Here is a 12,793-nt window from a genome sequence, read left to right as displayed (position 1 = left end):
GTTTTAATTTACTGCTGTTACTTTGGTTCTTCTCCCATTTAAAGGCTGTTTGGTTGATGACTTGCAGCTGCTAAGCACAGTTGGTCAATTCAGTGCCGTGGTTGAAAAAAAAATAGGCTTTTATTTCCAACACAGACTTCCCTGCCTGCCTGCTGTTTTTTTCATTTCCAAATAACATGTTCGTTCTTAATAATTTTTGGTTCTTAATATAATAATAATAATAACCGATTTCTACCTTGCCTCATCTCCTTCTTTGCAACGACCAAAGGCAAAGATTTATTGTGGCCTTATCACGTGCATAACCTCCTTCGATAGCATTTGTTCAGGACCCTCCCTGTTTCCTCCCCCCCACGTTTCATTGTTGTTTTGTTGTGATGTACACAGGAAATCCCTGGGCAGTGCGCGCGCGTTAAGAGTTCCACAGAGTAGGATGCTGCACTTTCTATGGACTAGGCTACAGCCTTTGGCCAACGGTTTTGAGCATCAAAAACGGATAGCGTGCTGGGTTTTCCTTTAGTCTTAAGGAACCGCATTGTCTCGCACAGAATTGATTAGAACCGCTGTCAGCCTTTCGGCCCTTCACAAGTTCCGGCAAACTTTTGAGACCTCTTCACCCTCGCTCAAGCGTTAGCCTCTTTCCAAATTGCTTGCCAGCTGACCTGTTTCATTTCGGTCAGCCCTGGTTGAGCAGAATATATTTGGCACTTGCATCTCTAAAGGACTCTGGTAGAAGACAGACAAGCTTAATTTCCCCCCCCCCCTTACTCATCTACCTGTAGCAATCTCTATGAGAGCATTTGGAGAGGGCGGAAGGAGAATGAGTGTATTTTTCGCAGCCGCATCTTTTAACCTCAGCTCTGACGGATTCACGGGCTGGAGGAATAATGATCTTTTGTGATGTTGTAGATTCGGGAAGAGCCTCCTGGGCCTCACTGCTCTTGAGAAGAACTCATGCGGTCTAGTTTCTACTTTCTGAGTCTTTATCTCTTTATCAGCTGCATTTTCACGTCATTGAAGTATTCAGTTCCTAGAACGGCGACCTGAAATGGGTTCACCGTTGCATTTGTTTCCCACCATTATTTGTAACACGAATAAAACTGCCATCCTCTGTTCTCTTAACTAACTCTTAACTTCCTGCTTGGAATCCAGCGGTCGATTTTTACGGCACCCATTCAGTCCTGTTTTTCTTGTAGTTACTAGCCCATGATGACACCACGTGTCTGAGGAAGAGACTCCACTTTTTCCTACTGGGGCTCAAGAGTCTTACACACACACCCCCGCACACACACACCTTATAACAAGTCCTGCCTGGGTTGTGTGACCCTTGAATCGAACCACCTACTTGCTTCCATTGTCAACGGAGAGGATAATTGATTTGGACCGTTGAAAAACGTGCTTTTCTTCATAAACCAGCGAGCTTGCTTTGTTCTGTCTGGGAAGGGTTAAGTTGTGAGCGTCGCAGCTACATTTTAAGAAATGGCTGTATTTTCCAGTCGATTGCCTCTACTCCTCAAGGTTTCCAAGATTCCCGCCAGTTGTCCCGCGGCCCCCTTCTAATAAGCATCCTTTTAATAGTATTTCAGCCCAAGTCCAATTTGGACCAAAGAGCTTTAGGGTAGCCTTTCATCGACAGAATGAGACAATCCGTTTCAAGGAGTAATCTTGCTGTTTTTACTTCCGCTTTTGGAAAGCTACTTTATAGGACGGCATTCAGAATTCTGTACTTCTTTGCATCCCAGTTTCTTTTTGCTGGTTGGTTGGTTTTAACCTTGCTTTTTCTGCAATCGTTGTAAATGTAGGGTTGAGTGGCAGCTGTGTGTCAGAAATAAGTTTCAGGGTTCCGTTCCCCCCCCCCAGCTGTGAAACATTTTTTTTTTCTGTTCCATTGAAAGTCCAGTAGGAATAACTGCTTCCACTTTGTGTCTGGGCCCTCCAACATGTTTCCAGTAATAATAGATGCCTGCGTCTGGGTGTAAAGGGGAAGGCGAACATCTGTAGCCACCTCTCTTGAGTGCTAACTCGGCAGCATTCACCTGCAGTGTAAAGGGAGACATTCACAGTGATTTTATTACTATTTTAGACTTCCACGCGCGCTCTTGGAAACAAACAAAGGTTGGTTTTTGCTGGTAACCCTCCCTTCTTCATCCTGGGAATGGTAGCTGTTTTGGCCAAGCAGGCGTGGGGATAAGCTGCTATGGATAGCTACTACCCCGACAAAACTTTCTGTTCAGTTGGCTGCTGTCTGATTTGGTGGGCATGCAGCTACTCTGTGGAGCTCCAGGCGTGAAAAAAGGACTGTGACATCTTACTGGAGTTTTTCCACGTAGATAGTAGTGGGTGTGTCCGTGTGTATGCTTCTATAGGTACATAGGCTGAAATACAAATGACAGTAGGTCCGGCTGAAACTCAGTAGGATCCTACTTCCAAGCAACCTTAACGTAACAGGGAAGTTAAGAAGCAACTCCTCATTTGCCGTGACGCGCAGGCTCTAGTTATTACCTATTTCTGGTGTTCGTCTGTGTACATGGTCATTCAGTCCTTTTAAAAAAAAAAAAAGTTTGATTTTGCAAACGACGCACCTGTAAAGTTTCGTAGCAATAAGAAGGCTGAAGAAGTCTTCACCGTCATTTTTATACAAAAAAACAAATCTGCTCTCGGTGATCCTTTTCGTCAATAAATAAATAAATAAATAAATAAATAAATAAATAAATAAATAAATAAATTTAAAAAAGTCTGCAACGTGAGCAGTTTGCAGGAACAAAGATGAAATGTAAACAAGATGTGTGTGGTCACATGTACAGTGTGTAATTAGCACATTGGATACTTGATTGTTTTTAAAGGAAAAAAAAAAGATTCACTGAGCTTTGTGAAGAATGAGTTAAATGTTCTGTTACTCAATGATCACAAACTTGTTGAAATGTTGATGCGTTTTTCCGTACAAGGAGCCAGTTGCATTTTCCTGACTGGGAACAAACCAATCCAGGTGCAAAAGCAGAAGAAAGACAAATAAATCCAGGCCAGAAATCAAGAACATTCACGAAGATCTGGACTTCGGCAAACTGGATCCCGAAACTTTCGTCACACATGTAAAGAAAAAAAAAATGCAGACCTTAGACAAAATTGTTTTTATTCCTATATTGTAAATATGAACTAGTTCACTTTTTGATATTATTTATTAAATAAGAAAAAAAAAGAATTGCTTTTAATTTCATTGAAAACCAGTGCAGTTAGCTTTATATTAAATAGCGTGGGCTGAAGTTTGAATTCAGGTACTTTTTTTAAAAAAATAAAAATAAAATAATGCCATGAGTTCTGGCAGTTCTTAAGAGAATGAATGCGATGGTAATTTAATTTGGGGAAACATACGCTGAGATTTCAGGAGGCTTGATCATCTTAAAGGACTTCTGTGAATGGAAGGATTCTGCATTTCAGTAAACGATGCAGTAATTGGAAAGACATGCCGTTAGTCCTCAACTTATTAACCATTCATTTAAGTTAACGATGGCACTGAACAAAGTGACTCATAACCAGTTTTTCACATGACCGTTGCGGCCTCTCCACGGTCATGTGATCAGAATTATGGGCAGTTGGCAACTGGCATGTACTTACGACAGTTGTACTGTCCTGGGGTCATGTGATCAGCAGCTGGCTTCCCACAAGCAACGTCAATGGGGGAAGCCAGGCTGACTCATCAGCCACCTGATTTGCAGCAACGGCAGCGATTCACTTCACTGTGGCAAAAGAGGGCATAAAATGAGGCTCAACTCACATAACTGCCTGGTTCAGCAACGGAAATGTTGGGCTCAGTTGTAAGTGGAGGACTATCTGTAATAAAAGCTCTCAACGTCTATGCAAGAACGTATTGACATCATGGCTTCTACGGAACTGGGAATATTGTAGACCAGGGGTCTTCAAACTTGTGTCCTTTGATGACTTGTGGACTTCAACTCCCAGAATTCCTCAGCCAGGCGTGCTGGCTGAGGAATTCTGGGAGTTGAAGTCCACAAGTCATCAAAGGACACAAGTTTGAAGACCCCTGTTGTAGACAGTCCGGTCTTTCCCTCCCATTTTATTCTGCACGGCTTTTTAATTTTTTTTTTAATAACAGTTACCCTCCCATTTTATTGTTCTGCACGGCTTTTTAATTTTTTTTTTAATAACAGTTACTGCTTTGATTTGCTTAATCCTGATTCTCTTACCTGGTTTCTTTTCACTCTTTCCACACTAAATGTGGTTTATTCTTGATAACACATTTTTCTTATACTAGGTCTACATTTTTAGTTTCTGGATTCTTCTCTGAAGAAGAATAGGCATGAATTCCCCCCGAAAGGCAAGCTGTCCACGTGTCATTTTTTTCACATCACAGTAGAAGTGAATTAGCGTTGCCTTGGATGTTTTTAAATTTTTTCACTTTTAATGTATACTCCCAAGATTTCCTTATGGTCTCCCATTCAGGTATTAATTATAGGGTCTCCTGCTTGAATGGGGTTGGACTAGAAGACCTCCGAGGTCCCTTCCAGCTCTATTCTAAGATTCTAAGCAAAAATAACAGGATCTTTTTTAGACAAAGGAGTATCGCCTACATGCTCCTTTGTCTAAAAAGATCCTTTTATTATTTTTATTTTATTAGAATAGAGCTGGAAGGGACCTCGGAGGTCTTCTAGTCCAACCCCCTGCTCTGGAAACCCTACACCAGGGGTAGGCAACCTCGGCTCTTTTATGACTCATGGACTTCAACTCCCAGAATTCCTGAGTCAGCTGACTCAGGAATTCTGGGAGTTGAAGTCCATGAGTCATAAAAGAGCCGAGGTTGCCTACCCCTGCCCTACACCATTTCAGACAAATGGTTGTCCAGTCTCTTCTTAAAAACCTCCAGTGTTGGAGCACCCATAACGTCTGGAGGCAAGTCTCACTGACAGAAAATTCCTCCTTCGTTCAATCTTGATGTTGAATTTTGTTAGTTGCAAAGTCGTGTCCGACCCATCACGACCCCATGGTCCACGTTCCTCCAGGCCTTCCTGTCCGCTACCATCTGGAGTCCATTTAAGGTTACGCCTACTGCTTCGATGACTCCATCCAGCCACCTCATTCTCTGTCGTCCCCTTCTTCTATTGCCCTCCACCTTTCCCAGCATGAGGCTCTTCTCCAGTGAGTCCTTCCTTCTCATTAGGTGGCCAAACATCTACAAACGACATGTGAAAAGAGCCTTGGTGGAGCAGTGGGCTAATGCCTCCTTAAGTAGCACCAGCTGCCTGCAATTAGTGCAGGTTTGAGTCCCACCAGGCTCAAGGTTGACTCAGCCTTCCATCCTTCCGAGGTAGGTAAAATGAGGACCCAGATTGTTGGGGGCAATTAAGCTGACTTTGTAATAATGCCGTTTGGGGGCGGGGGCCGAAAGCCCTAATAAGCAGGTATATACATAGAATGAAGGCTATTGCTAAGCACATTGGTTTGTGCTTCTTAGATTGTAAGCCGCCCTGAGTCTTCGGAGAAGGGCAGGATATAAGTGGGATTAAAAAAATGATAATTAGGATATTAGCTATTGACGAAAAGGGATAACGCGACCCCTTCGTTATTGAGAAGGGGATCGGAGGTGGTGTTGGAAAAACACTTCGTTTGACCGAGTTCTCTGCCAGCTTTTATGTCTAACGTTCTGCTGAACTTCAGAAAAAAACACAAAACAGTTTGATCAAGTCTCTCTCTCTCCATCCCTGACGGTGGGGATGGCAGAGACCTTTGAGAGGCAACTGAAGTTGCTTAAGCACACTTCAAAATTACTAAGATTGGATTCTGATTCTTAGGAGCATGCTGAGAGTCAACTATTGAGCCGAAACTGGCCCTATTTTAGTGTTAGCCAGAAGCATCAGGCCTAAGGTAAAGGCTATTTTCCTAATTTTATAGGACCGATTTGAGAAGAGTGCTCATCCACTGCTTCACCACAAGGTGGCAGTGTGTATTTCCTTAATTCTGGCTTGGCACATTGTGTGAGCTCTCACACTTGTATGTAAACTAGCATGCTTTTTGCTTAGAGACATTGCCAAAACAACAACAACAACAACAACAAAACCCCCAAATACAGGTAGCCCTTGAATTACAAGCACAATGGACCCCCAAATTTCTGTGGCTAAATGAGACAGTTGTTAGGTGAATTTTGCCCCATTTTATGACCTTTCCTTGCCCCGGTTGTTAAAGGGATTCACCGCAGTTAGTAACAAGTGAACCTGACTTATCCCTTGACGTAGCTTGCCAGAAGGTTGCAAAAGGGGATCACTGGGATACAGCAACCGTCGTAAGTGTGAGTCAATTGCCAGGTGTCTGAATTTTGGTCAAGCGACCGTGGTCGTTAAGTGTGAAAAATGGTCATAAGTCACTTTTTTCAGTGCCATTGTAACTTCAAATGGTCACTGAATGATCTGTTGTAAGTAGAGGCCTACCTGTAATTTTTTTTTGTTTTTAAAAAAGGTTCTGCTAAGGCAGGGGTCTTCAAACCTGGGCTTTTTATGACTCGTGGACTTCAACTCCCAGAATTCCTCAGCCAGGCACGCTGAGGGAAAAGTGAGAGGTTTCCAAGCTGAGCCATGCTGGCTGAGGAATTCTGGGAGTTGAAGTCCACAAGTCATAAAAGGGCCAGGTTTGAAGACCCCTGAGTTACCCCATCAAGCGATAAGGATATAAAACCAGATGTTTAATGGGCCTGGGAATAATTTCATTTATTCATTCGGAGAAGATGAGTGGTTTCGGCTCTCCAATTTAGAAACATCACAAGCTTTTACAATTAGTGGTACTTTGCTGAGCCCATTTAAATGGAAAAATGTGCTGTTTTCCATTTAGATGGATGGCAGAATAGTGGGGTTTTGTACAAAAGTGCAGAGTGCAGAAGTCTGAAAGGGATTATTATTATTTTTTTATTCCAATGTCCATTGGAGGCACTCACATTGTGGTGGTGTACATCGAAGGGTGATTACAAAATCACATCTGTTTTTTTTGTCGTTAATGAATAAATTATGGATAATGGGAGCTAGTGAAAAGTGACTATCCCTATTAACTGACTTTATTAGCTAAAAGGATATGAAGAACGGCTACAGGACTTGGGTTTGGCTAGTCTAGAGAAAAGAGGGACTGGGGGTGACATGATAGAAGTATTCCAGTATTTGAGGGGCTGCCACAAAGAGGAGGGGGTGTGTGTCAACTTATTTTCCAAAACACCAGAAGGCAAGAGAAGAAACAATAGATGGGAATTAATCAAGGCGAGAAGCAACCTAGAACTAAGGAGAAACTTCCTAACAGTGAGAACAATTAACCAGTGGAACAACCTGCCTCCAGAAGCGGTGAATGCTCCAACACTGGAAGTTTTTAAGAAGACTGGACAACCAATTGTCCGAAATGGTATCTCCTGTTTGATCAGGGGGTTGGACTAGATGACCTCGACGGTCCCTGCCAGCTCTATTCTGATGGAAGGAGGTGGCTGCTAGGAAAACAAAGCCAGTATTCTGTTGTAGACAATAGGTTGATGACTGGTTTATAATGTGTCCCCAGCCTCCAGTCTGTGGACCAGTACCGGGCCGCGGCATGCCAGCAACCGGTCTGCACAAACAAGCAAAGCCCCATCCATGCATGGGTGCCCAAAAGGTTGGGGACTTCTGGTTTATAACACATTTTTTCTCTCAGGAGCTAAGAGCCAATGATACTGCAGCCAAACAAAACAATACAAACGCATTCAGAGAAATGCAGTCTCGTCTGAAAAAGCTACTAAAAATATTGGTAGCCAAATTTTGGGCAGGACAACTCTAGCGCTCCAATACTGAATTTTTTTATTTATTTTACAGTTGAGGTGATCTAGTGGTTTTGGTTTTTTTTTTAATGGCTTCAGCTTCACTCTAAAATCCTTTTTTAACTGAATGGTTTCGTTTGGGATCTTAACCCTTCTAAACTTGTTTTCTGCGGCTCTGTTGCCTTGTCTGTCTTGGAGGCCAGAATGGATGATGGTTAAATCTTTCCATAACATTTCCATGCTATGGTGACTTCCAATCTTGCCTTGATTAAACCCAGGTATTTTCATTGCAAGTGTTTAGTCGGATAGGGGGGGGGGCTTGATCCGGATACTTCCAGATGGAAGGGGTTGATAAGAAAGTAAAGGAATGCCCAGCGAGAGACTGTGACATCTGAATTAGTCTAACATTCAGGGATTACACAATAAAAGTTCGAAGAATTTGTAAGCTCTCGCAATCTAGTTTCCTTTGGAAGAATAGTCTGGAAGGGACAGTGCTAAATTCACCCTGGCTGATTTCAAAAAGCTAAACAAAGTTGGATCTAGTTAGTATTTAGGTGGTGTGGGAAGAATCCAGAGAAAGAAATATTTTGGGAATATTAAAAGGCAGAATATTATATTTCCCCAAAGGATCTTAAAGGCAGAACCTCCCCCCCCTCGAAGTCTCTCTGCCCCAAACACAAACCAGGTCTGCAGAAATGCAGATGTGATAATCTTGCCAGGAAGACCGGAGTCAGGAAGCTGATGGGATTAGAAAGACAAAGATCCCTAGAATCAACAATCCCTCACACCAAAAATCCAACACTCATCAGCCACATCCCCAGGGAAGCAGGATATGATCTATGGGACATAATAGGATTAACCCACCACCATCAGAATATCAGAAAGGCACATTCAGACTCAGGTCAAAGTTCATGCCACAGGAAATACAAAGCCTCAAACAGGAACAGGAAACAACCTCGAGAGCCCCAGAAGGTATAAAAAAGCCCATCGCTCTTGCTCCATGTGGTCACTTTTTCCAGGGCCACATTTCTGTCTGGCTCTGCTCTTCAATAAACTACAACCTTCTTTCTAAAGCAGTCTCCGTGTTTGTTTATTCCCAGCTTGGACTAAACCCTGATGAAGATTTTTCTTTCAACAATGGGGTCCCAACGGGATGGATGCCTTTCAGCCAGATTAGACAATCAGGGTGTCCAACCTTAGAAACTTTTAAGACTTTGTGGACTTCAACTCCCAGAATTCCCAGCTGGCTGAGGAATCCTGGGAGCTGAAGTCCACAAATCTTACATTTGCCAAGACTGGACACCTTTGATCGATGTGAAATCATATCACGCAAAGAAAACTGCAAGGGTGTGTCTGTGAAATCACTAGGGCTGGGCTTAGCTTTATATTCACCACACAGCAATATCAAGAAATGCCATGAACCTTAGTTATATTCTTCTATGACTTTTTTTTAAAAAAAGAGGGGCCTAAAGTGCAGTGACAGTTGAAGCCGCTGTTACTAACTCCCTTACTCTTCATATTTTACTGCCCAATCTTACTTACTTTAAAAAAAAAAAACAAAAAAACCCTCTGGTATATTTTTTAAAAAAGATGCATAGTTAGAAAAGTGCCTTGCTGCCTCTCGTTAACACACCTGCGGTTTGTGTTCCCTGATCCTACTTGTACAAAGTTGCTATGGAATCGGTTGCAGTTAGGAGCAGCTAACTGCAATGTGAAAAACTTACGCAGAGATTGGAAATCTTAGGACAGGTTAGATTGATAGGAGATCCATCTTCGTGTGAACATCTCCACTGGTAAGTATATCGGAGGAGAATTATTACTAAATTCTACTTTCCTTTTTTTTTGGTGTAGTATTTGCAAAGAAACTAAAGGGTTTGTCTTTGTATCGTGTCTTATACATTTCCAGCATTTAGGATTTGAGAGTCAGATAAACCATTGTGGCCTTTGTGAACCTGTACTGTACTGACAACAGACAAGAAAGTAGCTGTTTACTTAAAAGTATTTTATACCCTTCCTGTCTCAGAAAGACCCTCCCCATCCCCCCATGACTGGTCCCAAAACCCAACAGAATTACTGTGTTCTCTGGTCCTCTGCCTCTTTGGACTACAAATCGGGGACAAGAGATAATGAGCAGAAATCCCTTGACTGACTCTGATCACAGAAGGCTAAACTGCATCAAACCGAGGTAGTTTTTTGATAGAGAACCACTAGGAAATTCCAAGGTGAAAGTTAGATGGGAAAGTCAACAAAATATCTCATGAGAAGACAGCAGCATAATGGTATCGAGGAAACTCCATGTCCAGTCCGTCAAGTTTTAAGAAGAGACTGGACAGCCATTTGCCTGAAATGGTATAGGGTTTCCTGCCTGAGCAGGGGGTTGGACTAGATGACCTCCAAGGTCCCTTCCAACTTATTATTATTATTATTAAGTTTCCAGCAGGTAAGGAAACATAAAGGAAATGTCACGTTAGGCCCTCATTAACATCTCTGCATGTGAACAGGTGCACTTTGATGTCAGTAATATTTTACTTCAATTTCTGGTTCAGAGGAATGTGAGGAAGACGGTATCTCAAAAATTGGAAATGTTTCATCAGATTAGGCACGCTGTGTAAATTAATTGGCTTCTACTAACTCGGAGAAGTTTTTTTTTTTAAAAAAAAAACCTCACCTGTGGATTTTTGAAAAAAATAAGAAAGCTTTCTTGAGGATGATCAATCCTCACTCTTCTTTTAAATTGTTTTTATCCAAAGGTGATTTATTTGGGGGTGTTTGGATAATTTGGTGAAAGTAGACCTGGACAGCTAATATAAGTAAGACAGATGGTAAATATATATATAGAAAGATAATGTGTAAAATGTGCTTAAGTTCTGAAGAGTTAAATGCTCTTATTTTTTTAATAACTTTATCTTGAAATTGTATCTTTAAAGCCTTCTGATTTTCTTTAGTACAGATATGTTTTTTTTAAAAAAAAAACCAAACTCTTACTGTAAGGTTAACATTTGTCTACATTATTTCTAGAATTCTAGAATTCTAACTGACACATCTCAATCAGCATTTCATTTCATTTTCTCCCCAAAAACCCAAATGGGGTTTCCAGATCGAAATTTAATTAGTCAAAATCTTTTCTTTAATCAAACCAGTCAATGTCACCATCTCTGCCAACTCCAGACATGTTGGATGGATGTTTTCCCATTATGGCTATTTCCACCTTTGAACATGTAAAAGTGTTGCTGCCTTTTACAGGTGGCAGAAAAAAATTCTCTTAGTTGATTATGAAAAGCATCACGTTAACCATCATGGGAATATCACAAAAATGCCAGTGGTCGGTATATAACAACACAGTCTTTTCTGTAGGTATTTTCTTGAAGATCTTTTGCTTCATTTCTGAAGCGTCTTGGTTGAGAAGTGAAATGTCTGGATGTTTTTAAGAAGAGATTGGACAACCATTTGTCTGAAATGGTATAGTGTTTCCTGCCTGGGCAGGGGGTTGGACTAGATGACCTCCAAAGTCCCTTCCAACTCTGCTATTCTATTCTATTCTGTTCTATTCTATTCTATTCTATTCTATTCTATTCTATTCTATTCTATTCTATTCTATTCTATTCTATTCTATTCTATTCTATTCTATTCTATTCTATTCTATTCTATCCCATCCCATCCCATCCCATCCCATCCCATCCCATCCCATCCCATCCCATCCCATCCCATTCCATTCTATTCCATTCTATTCCATTCCATTCCATTCCATTCCATTCCATTCCATTCCATTCCATTCCATTCCATTCCATTCCATTCTATTCTATTCTATTCTATTCTATTCTTATTTTCAAGGAAAAACAAAGTCCAGTTGCCTTTTGAAAAAGCATCTTTGGGACAACCATGACTTGGATGACTGAGAATCTTCTTACACATTTTCTATAATTATCTCTGGCAAATTATGGTTCCTCTTTTGTCTTTGTGAGACATTTAAGGGTGACTTTACCAAAGGATTGCTGTAACCTCAGCTGCCAGACATTCAATTTGCTGAGTTTCTTTTCATTTCTCACCTTTTCTGTGCCAATTTCTCATACTAAACCTCCAAATAGTAAAGAGGTTGTCTTTTGCGTCAATGAAAAACAGATCTAAATGCAAATACAGAAAAGATGGTACAGTGAAACTGTTTCATGCACAAGGGCTGGTCAAACTCATTTGAAGGATTTTCTGTACAGTTCAGAAAACAAAATGCTTAGAAAATCTGTACAATATTTAGTATCTTCCATGGGCGCTTCAATAAACAGCTGCCTGCATTTTCCCCGCAACTTCCATACCTTACATTGTTAAAAAAAAAAGATTTGGCTGAGGAATTCTGGGAGTTGAAGTTCACAAGTCATAAAAGGGCCATGTTTGAAGACCCCTGCTCTGGAACTTTGAGAATTGATTATTGCCTAAGTGGGTTTGCAAGAAAAAAGGCCAAATGTAGAAATTGGCTTCATCATTGCTTGGAAACAGGTGCGTCCACCTAAAAGTTGAAGCAATGCATTATTGATAAAACTTGTCTCTGCTTTCAAAGGACTTTTTAGCCGCTATCGAAATTTAAAACAAGTCCAGGTGGAAAGATCTCACACATCTACTGAGAATCAACTGCAATGTAACCACCCCTGTGCCAGATGCCAAGGACAACTAAAAGCAAACATTAAGAATTCTTGGCTTAGAAATGAAAGACTGGAGCGAAAGAGATCAAGGCTTTGTCTGAAGAGAGCAAGTATAACCCACTTTTCTGTTGGAGCCAGGGTGTGTTTCTTTTGGGGGTGGAGGTGGGGGGGTTATGTGTGTGTGTGTGTGTGTGTGTGTGTGTGTGTGTGTGTGTGATTTCAGGTTGCATAAAGAGCCAGCTAAATCTTCAAAGCTTTGTGCCCTTTTAAGGCTAGTTTGTTATGTTTCTTGAAAGAGCTGGAAAGGGGTTCTTTCACAATCTTTGCAAGCTCAGGTAACTGATTAGATTATAGGAGGAAAACGGGCTATTAAATGGCATTGATCTGTGGG

The 12,793-nt window shown here is 41.3% G+C and overlaps 1 protein-coding gene across 3 annotated transcripts in view; it reads left to right on the top strand.

The window, feature by feature from the left end:
* The window catches only part of RBPJ (recombination signal binding protein for immunoglobulin kappa J region), a 55,257-nt gene extending 42,718 nt beyond the window's left edge, over nt 1-12,539 (top strand). The window contains exons 12-13 of one of the 3 annotated variants that reach the window (XR_014493086.1): nt 9,441-9,564; nt 10,212-10,227. The gene's annotated coding sequence lies outside the window, so the exon portion shown is untranslated. Of the gene's footprint in view, nt 1-9,440; nt 9,565-10,208; nt 10,228-12,320 lie in introns of those variants that run through there. The other 2 variants (XR_014493087.1, XR_014493085.1) reach the window with 2 other exon arrangements.
* The last annotated feature ends 254 nt before the right edge of the window (nt 12,540-12,793 follow it).

Source organism: Vipera ursinii (assembly GCF_947247035.1).
Source record: "Vipera ursinii genome assembly, chromosome: 7".
NCBI classification, from domain to species: domain Eukaryota; kingdom Metazoa; phylum Chordata; class Lepidosauria; order Squamata; family Viperidae; genus Vipera; species Vipera ursinii.
The sequence above is the reverse complement of the archived record's forward strand: the minus strand, read 5'-3'. Positions and strand labels throughout refer to the sequence as shown.